Raw genomic sequence first — 8,489 nt, forward strand, 5'->3', positions numbered from 1 at the left:
TTAGCTTTACAGCAAACAGGACAGACGCTCTGGACCTGACTGGCTCCATCTGGACAGGGAAGCCTTCTTCCTACCCCTGTCAGAGGGCTCTTTGTCCTCAAACACAGAAAGAGGTAAATCTCACTACCATCAACACCATATTTCTGCACAGGCTCCAAATGAAACTTTAGACCGGAGTGAAGTCTTTCAGAGTTGGGAGGAGCCCAGGCCGGGTCCTGCTTGCAAGAACCCAGTAATGACTTGCTGGTAATCACCCAAGTCCGAGAAGCCTACAAAATGCTCAAAACAGGGTTTTGAAAATGAAAAAGAAGTTTCTTCTCTTAGTTCATCTCATCACCATCTGGCTAGCTTTTATAATCCTCCTTGCACTGTGATTAATTTTTTATGCCATGGTCTTCTGCTAATTAATTGTAATTACCAAGAACAGGAAATTTCAGCGTGACCAGATCATGTTTACTCAGAATGACAAAGTTGGAGAACGGTTCTTTAAGAGACGTTCTTGGGATTGTCTGATTTGCAGAGCTGGGTGGATCATTGGAAATCAGCTGGCTCAGACAGTTCACTAACACCTGAGCAAACGTGTGTGTGTGTGTGTGTGTGTGTGTGTTAGCCCAGGTGACAGAAGGAGGACGTGCACACCAGCCGGTGGTGTTCACGCCAGGCTCCACTGCCTTGAGCACAAGTTCAACCCAGAAGCAGCCACTCCTCCCCGTTGGGGTGGGTTCATCAAATCCAGGATGGAATTTGGTCAAAATGCTGCATTGCATCATCATGTCGCTTTGAAACTCCAAGTTCTTTGGACATAGAGTTCTTGTCTGTGTGATGTGAACCAATAAATTCTCTGGAAAAAAAATCAGTCCAAACACTTGGCTGGTGTTTTGGAGGAAAAAATAAATGGAGTTGACTGAATTTTTAACATTGAATTAAGCAGCTGTGTTTGCATCCTATGGGCACTCATAGTAAATCTAGAAAAAGTTGTCCAAAACAGGGCTGGGGTCACAGAATTGTATGGAAATCATGCTGTTGACTGTCAAAGCAGTGCAGGCCACAGTGACAGCTGATGACTGTCAAAGCAGTGCAGACCTAGACACCCTGGATGTGTAGCGTGAAGGGGTGAGCTCCGGGTTTTATTCCAGTGCTTTTTAAACTGCCAAGCTACGTTTCACTGTGGAAGAGTAGATTTTTTTATTCCCAAAGGAGATACTTATAGGTAACCTAATCTATGCACCTAAGATAGCAAAGGGCAATATTCTATGTTAAATGATAAATTTCTAAAAATAATAAATGAGAACAATAATATTGTCTTAATGAACTAAGATTTGAAATTGTGCATTACAGGAATCATCAGTATCAGAGCTTCGCCAGCGCTAATTCGTTTCTGGATGTGGATTTTCTGGCCCAGTAACCTATTCATCTGATATACCAGGTGCTCAGCATCTGACCTGGCTTGTGGGAAAAATGAATGCTTCAGTGACTCTTAGCTTGTGAGCTTTGTAAAGGTAGGAGCTGCATCTTAATTCACCAGTTTTAATCCACTGCTCCGTGAAAGGACACCAACTGCCGGACGTTAACAAAGTAGACCTGTCACAAATACTGGTTGGATTAGGAGGTGATGAGTTTGTGCCTGAAGAGGTTAACTAATGGCAGTGCCTGGAGTGCTCAGAGCAGAAGAGAACTGTGGCCGTGGCCGTGAGCTCAGTGGGCTCTGAGTGCCATGTGGAGGATGAATTAGAACCGAACGTGTCAGCCTGCTTCATGCAATCTCCACCTTATGGCAGATTTTAATTAAGAGCCTTCTCTCATCCATATGGTTGTCAGGACAGGGACATTTTTCAGTTCTTCTCCCCTTTCAGCCGATTACAAAGGGTATAGAGCCTCTCATTTGTGGCCTCCTGGCTTCTTGAGACCACAATCTTGACTCAGGTCTTCATTATCTTTCACGTGAACTCTTGTAATAACACTCTGAGCCTAACTGTCTCAAGAGGCTGGTCTGTTCTGGTTCATGTTGTGCTTTGTTACAAAGTTTATTTTCTAAAAGCCAGTCTGGTCAATGAACTCACCTGCTTAAAAGTCTTTAATGGCTCCCTAGTGTCTATGGGTCAAATTTCACATTCTTTTGCAGGGCATTGAAGGTCATGCTTTTCCTTCACCCCTACTGTCCCACCTCATGTGACCCTTACTTGACTTACACGGAGGATATGACTCTCTTTGGGGCTTCTGCTCCTTTGCATGGGTTATTCTTCGGCCCAAAACACCCTTGCACATTCTCTGCCTCTTGTATCTGTCCCCCCTTAGCCAGTAGTCCCCATCGGAGCAGGTGCTGGGTCTCTTCTCCCTACTTTATTCCTAGTGTTTAGTCCAGTGTCTACCACAAACTAGGCATCAGTAAATAGTTGTTGAATGAAGGAAACACAAAGCCACTCTATATGATTTGCAGTGAATTAAAAATCAAGTACATTTTCTGTACTAGGAGATGGCATGCCTAGATGGAGCTTGCTCAGTGCACTTCATCAGTATACATACTAGGGAACACAAGGAGTGATAAGACATGGTCTCTACCCTGTAGGGAGTGGGTCTGGAATAATCAGAGCTGGCAGGAAATGGTGAAGCTGTCAGAAGAACAGGGCAGACTGCAATGGGGAAACCCTAAGGGTAGTCTCCTTGCAGGACTCCCTGCCTGTGATTACTGCCCTCCCCGACCCAATCTGCACAGAGTTCTCAGATCCACCTTCTCAGGTGCCCTGATCTTAAAAACCAAGTGTCCTGTGATCCTTGTTACTTGAACATAAAAGCCCAAACAACTTATTAAAGCCATATACTCTTTCCAAAGGCTCCCATCTTTGGCTACGGGGACCTGCTTCTGCAGGCTTCTGCCTTGTCCCAGGGAGCTCCTACAGTCCCCCAGTCTGTGTTGGTCCATTCCTGAAAGGGTGCAAGAGCCCTGGGAAACCGAAGGCAGCAATGTTGTCCTAGGAGCAGTCATCACCCGCGCTGGTGCATGACACCTTGTTTGTCTGCATCCCAGGAGGCAGCTCTCAGTGTCCCACACCAAACTCTTTTTTATTTTTATGACCCTCTAGTTATCTTTTATGACGCCCTCCACCGCCCCCCCCCCCATAGTATTATACATTCAGGGCCCTTCTGCCTGCAGGAGCATCGGGGTATATAACTGGAGTTCTGTCTGCCGGCCTCTCTCCCAGCCTTGCAGTCAGGATCCATTACAGACAACTGTTTAGCTTCGCTTCCACGACTTCCAAAGTCTCTTCCCTCCCTCCTGCTTTCCTCCACCCACAGCAAAGATTCTTGCCTTGAGAGCTGTGAGAATCACCCAGGAATCTGCTAAAATTCAGATTTCTGAGCCTTACCTTGGGGAACGATGCATTTTAGATAAGCATTCTGGCTGGTTTTGATCAGGGGGCTCACTGTCTACACTTTGAGAAACATCTTGAGTGTGGTCCCCAACAGCTCTTCCTGGGTATGTTCCTTCATTCATCCAGTCAGGCACGTGTTCAGTTCCAAACGTAGGCATTTTTGGTATAGCAGAGCTTCTATAACGAGAATTGCATGTGATAGGATCAATTAATTAAGAGCAATGGGTTACATCTGCTGTTAATAGTGCTAAACTATGGTCTTCTAAAACCGGTCAGTAATCATACCTCCTTAAGGAGAAAAAATGCTGCAGTCTCTTCTGCACAGCTGCCTGGAGAAGCTGTGTGATTTACTGGACTCCTCCGCGGATAGGAAAATAGGAGAAATCTGCCCTGACGTGGTGAGAGGAAGAGAATGCCTCACTTAAGTGAATGGATGGATTTGCTTAATGATGTTTGGTTTCTTAAATGTGATTCTTCTACTATTTTTAATCCCAAAAGGAAAACAATAACTTTATAATTGTGCACCTGGAAAGGTAACCCCCAAGGCCCCAAGATGAGTTTTGCTAACTAAGCTTTCATCAGGAATACAACTGTCAAAGTAGAGAGAACAAGTTGGATCAGTTCATTTAGCCTGCTGAGTCCCACAGGCTGTGGTAGGGGACACGGGGATAGAATCACAAGGGGACTTCCTTTCCTGGCTTCAGGGCTTTATCTGGGTTTAGTAGGTGGTGACAAAGGAAGATCACATTTTCCCAAGTTCACGATTAGAGGCCACGATATCATATATGGTCTTACAAATTGCAATGTGAGATAATTCTTAAAGTGCTTGGCTGTATGTTTCTCTTTGCACATGAATTTACAACTTCAGCCAGACTGATCTACTCATCAGCCCCTAACCTTGCCCCACACCTTCCACTGGCTTCTCTTTAGCTCATGCAATTTTCCATTCTTTGAATACCCTCCTTTCTATTGTTCTACCACCCACACCCAAGATCCAGTTAATGTCCTACCTTCTTTGTGAAGCCAGCCTAAATCATCTCAGACCACAATGAACTTCAGAACACCTTTATTCCTTATTGTTTACCCTCTTACTTGGCATTTAGCAGATGCCAAGGCAGCATTACAAATCATCTTATGTACAGGTCCCATTTCCCCGGGAGTAACACTGCTCTGGCCTCGTGGACAACAGCGGTCATGATGTATTCAGTTTGTATTCACTAGATTGAGCATAACGCATGACCCATGACGGCGGCTCCTTATGGTTAAGGTGTGGATCAGAACATGGACGTCGTCTTTACTTTTTGTGTGTCGAATTTTCTGTTTGGGCAGCAGAGGGGAAGCATTCCAGTGTGCAGGCTCTGAATTCCACTTCTGTGTGTGACACCTACAATTTCAACAATGGATGTTGTCAAGTTCAAGGTTATCTCCTGGAATAATGTCCACTGAACCCCGGAAGCCTCAAATTCATGCTTCCCAGGGCCCGCCAAGTAGCTAAGTAGGTCTGTGCCCACCCAGCTCCATTGTCTTACCACGCGGTTATATGGGGGAAGCTAAGCCAAGGGGGTCTGTTCTAAGGGCCAGTAAAACAGCATGTTTGCACCCTGCAGTGTGTACCATGTGGACTCTAACCCCACCAGCTCTCCTTGGACATCCAACTCACTGCTAAGGCAGTGTGTTCTCTGGTTAAGACCCTTTGGCCACTCTGACCCAAACGCAAATGTCAGGCTGGACCCAAGTGCAAACTCCTGTCTTGTATCCTCACATAGGACTACCTTTTCACACAGAGCCCAATTCTCAAGTATCAATAACATCTCGCCAGGCGAGGCCTTTTGTTGGCTTCCATCTTGGTTCTCACTTTGATAGCCAAAGGTGTTCACCAAGTTCCCACTCTCTGCTGCCCTCAACAGGCCCTTGACCTCATGGGCAACTATGATTAACTGGGTTCCAGATGAGAGAAATAAGGTCTTGGAGTCTGAGATTCATCATGTAGTTTGTGTTGAGTAATTTTGTGTGTCTGGTCGCTAATGTTTGCTCTGGTTGTGTCTGGGGGACAGGAGGCGGGGTGGGGGGGATGGGCGGTGATTGCTTTTTTCTTGATTTACTTTCAATTATTTAGGTGCATTTTGATTTTTCTTCTCTATATACCCACCATCTTTCGTCCACTTAGAAAAGCAATGTCATGAAGTAGAAGTCAGTTATTTTGGGAAAGGCAATGTGGTTTAAACTAAAAACATGTGACATTTGGAGTAAGACAGATCTGTGTTTTAGTCTCAACCCCACCTTTCACTGGCCATGAATTTGGACTACATTTTTCTGTTTTTTCTTTCCTTCATAAGAAGTGCATTATGTAATAATATGCAAGCAAAACTGACTGGTAGAGGGTGCTCAGTACTGTCCCCCCCGCCCATGAAGTATTTTCACTTTGACTAACGTAGCCTGTCATCAGCTTTCCTGCTATAGATATGAGCAGTCACTGTGTGGGAGACATTTATTATTTTCCTCTCCCCTCCCCCTCCTCCTTCTTTGTCTTCTTCAGTCTGTGGTCTCTTAGACTTGGGAGGAAGGATATACATTGGGCAAATGTTTAGTCAGCAAGCCCAGAATTTTCTCCTAGCACTGACCAAAAAGATCTTAACTTGACCTTCAAGCTCGGGAGCTGTCCTTAACCTACAAGCTACAATGTTAGTTATATGAAAACTAGGCATTCTGCTATGTCCTATTCCATAAAACTGGGTCCCGAAGGGCTTGTTGGGAGGCTAGACTCTCATTCTCATTTCACAGATAAGGCAACTGAGGCTAGTGAGGTAGAAGTAACTTGCTCAAAGTCATAAAACTGGTAGAAGTCAAAGCTGAGATTTGAGCCAAGTCTGACTGGACACAAGTCTGTGCTTATATTGTCTGTTCCATCACCTCTAAAAAGCAAAGGGTTCTGGGAACCAGCCAATGGTGAGGGCAGCCTGCGGGGATATAGGGCCTCGTTTGGCTCTGTGTGGAGATGCAGGTACTGGCATCTCATTACCCTAAGGAGGCTTTTAAAGGGTAAGTTGAAGGCCAGCTTTAACTATGATACAATAAAAGAATAATGTCAGATCGTTGCCTTTGTCTGTTGCTGTTCCAGTGTTGATTGATAGGTTACATTTTTAAAGATTGCATCAGTAATTCATGCTTTATTACTCCTGAATTAGCGTAATGCTTCCAATCATCTTGTTGTAACTCAGCATAATTATCTATAATTAAAAATAAATTCCTGTAGGGTGAGAATATTAATTCCTATCTAAATCTCTTTATTTCGATTGAGCCTATCAACCATTACGCAGCTCATAGCCAGCAATTCTGAGCCCTCACAGTGGAACTAGCTTTGCTCTATCCACTGCGTTTATACTTCCTCTGTGATGTGTTCTCTTCTCCTTGGGATCAGCATCCCTCCAGGCATTTTGCCTGAGTAAATGTTCTTAAAGCTATTGGCTTTTGTTTGTTTGTGGTTTATTTCACTTTGAGGTTCTGATGAAAGCTCTGAAGCAAGGTCTGGGACAAAACCGGTTAGGCACATGGACACAGTTCATGCATGGAATTTTAGGAGAGTCAAGACTCTCCTGGGACCCAGCTTCCCCAAGTGGGGTTCCCAGACTAGTGACATTGTTGGGAACGTGTTAGAGAAGCAAATCCTTTGACTTTTGTTGAATCAGAAATTCCGGGAGTGGGGACCACCAATCTGGGTTTTAAGAAACTTTCCAGACGATTCTGATGACCTAAAGCTTAAGAACCATGGCACTGGGGGGAATTGTGGACCTTGCCCTGGCAGGAGGTCATTGAACATACTGGAATAAACACCAGTACTTCTGAAAGCAGAAAGGTAATGGATAGTTGCAAGCTCTGAACTTGCTCCTTTCACTAGGTATTAAGAACTGCTTCATGTTGGGGCACCTGGGTGGCTCAGTTGGTTAAGCGTTTGACGTCAGCTCAGGTCATTATCTCGCCATCTGTGGGTTGAGCCCCGCGTCAGGCTCTGTGCTGACAGCTGGGAGCCTGGAGCCTCCTGTGGATTCTGTGTCTCCCTCTCTCTCTGACCCTCCCCCACTCATGTTCCATCTCTCTCCATCTCTCAAAAATGAATAAATGTTAAAAAATTAAAAAAACAACAACCTGCTTTGTGTTCAGACCAAGGATCCATTTGCCCTCAGGGAGCAAGAAGGAAGAGCAAGCATGGAACCATCTGGAGACACCCCAGGGAAATGTTCCCAGGTGCCTGGGCACATTAAAGAAGATTCAGGAGGTGATAGAATGGGTAGGCCCTCTCCCTGGGTGCATGCCCATTGTTAGGCGGCTCTCTAGCCCTACCTGTCCTCAGCTGGGGTCATCCTTGCCCTTGAGGCAAAGATGCTCTCTCTGGAGACTTCCACACTCCACAGCAGAGCCTGAGTGTGATTTGAGAACACAGTGTGGTGCTTAAAGTTTCAAGAAGGCAACTTTAAAAAAATTGTTTTTTAGTTTTATTTTTGAGAAATAGAGACAGTGCAAGCAGGGGAGGGTCAGAAAGAGAGGGAGATACAGAATCCAAAGCAGGCTCCAGGTTCTGAGCTAGCTGTCAGCACAGAGCCTCACCTGGGGCTTGAACACACAAACCGTGAGATCATGACCTGAGTTGAAGCTGGATGCTTAACCGACAGCCACCCAGGTGTCCCAAGAAAGCAACTTTTAAAGTCTGTCTCTAACTTTTTCCGCATAGGAAGTTTTTTACTCAGCCTGGTCACATGGTTAGTAGAGCTCATTTTTGAACTATGCTTCCATGTTTAAGTTTTATTATGTAAAGAAAAAAATTGCTTAGATTTGTAAAGTAGTTCTCACCAAAGGCCTAAATCTTTCTTCTTTTCTTTTTCTTTTTATTGTTTTTTAAAAATTATCAGAAGACATCCAAATGACCTACAGACACATAAAACGATGCTCAACATCACTCATCATCAGGGAAACACAAATCAAAACCACACTGAGATACCACCTCACGCCAGTCAGAGTGGCTAAAATGAACAAAGCAAAAGACTACAGTTGTTGGAGAGGGTGTGGAGAGATGGGCACCCTCCTACACTGTTGGTGGCAATGTAAACTGGTGCAGCCGCTCTG

General features: G+C 44.9%; 3 long non-coding RNA genes across 3 annotated transcripts in view; 1 reads left to right on the forward strand and 2 right to left on the reverse strand.

Annotated features, from left to right (window-relative positions):
* The window catches only part of LOC115290797, a 5,144-nt gene extending 1,412 nt beyond the window's left edge, over nucleotides 1-3,732 (reverse strand). The window contains exons 1-2 of the long non-coding RNA XR_003908205.1: nucleotides 3,657-3,732; nucleotides 3,366-3,548 (exon numbers count right to left, since the gene is read on the reverse strand). This is a non-coding gene — a long non-coding RNA (uncharacterized LOC115290797). The remainder of the gene's footprint in view (nucleotides 1-3,365; nucleotides 3,549-3,656) is intronic.
* Nucleotides 27-8,489, forward strand: part of LOC115290798 — a 17,966-nt gene continuing 9,503 nt past the window's right edge. Inside the window, exons 1-2 of the long non-coding RNA XR_003908206.1 lie at nucleotides 27-113; nucleotides 1,339-1,499. This is a non-coding gene — a long non-coding RNA (uncharacterized LOC115290798). The remainder of the gene's footprint in view (nucleotides 114-1,338; nucleotides 1,500-8,489) is intronic.
* Nucleotides 4,388-8,489, reverse strand: part of LOC115290796 — a 16,900-nt gene continuing 12,798 nt past the window's right edge. Inside the window, exon 3 of the long non-coding RNA XR_003908204.1 lies at nucleotides 4,388-4,755. This is a non-coding gene — a long non-coding RNA (uncharacterized LOC115290796). The remainder of the gene's footprint in view (nucleotides 4,756-8,489) is intronic.

Source organism: Suricata suricatta, chromosome 4 (assembly GCF_006229205.1).
Source record: "Suricata suricatta isolate VVHF042 chromosome 4, meerkat_22Aug2017_6uvM2_HiC, whole genome shotgun sequence".
NCBI classification, from domain to species: domain Eukaryota; kingdom Metazoa; phylum Chordata; class Mammalia; order Carnivora; family Herpestidae; genus Suricata; species Suricata suricatta.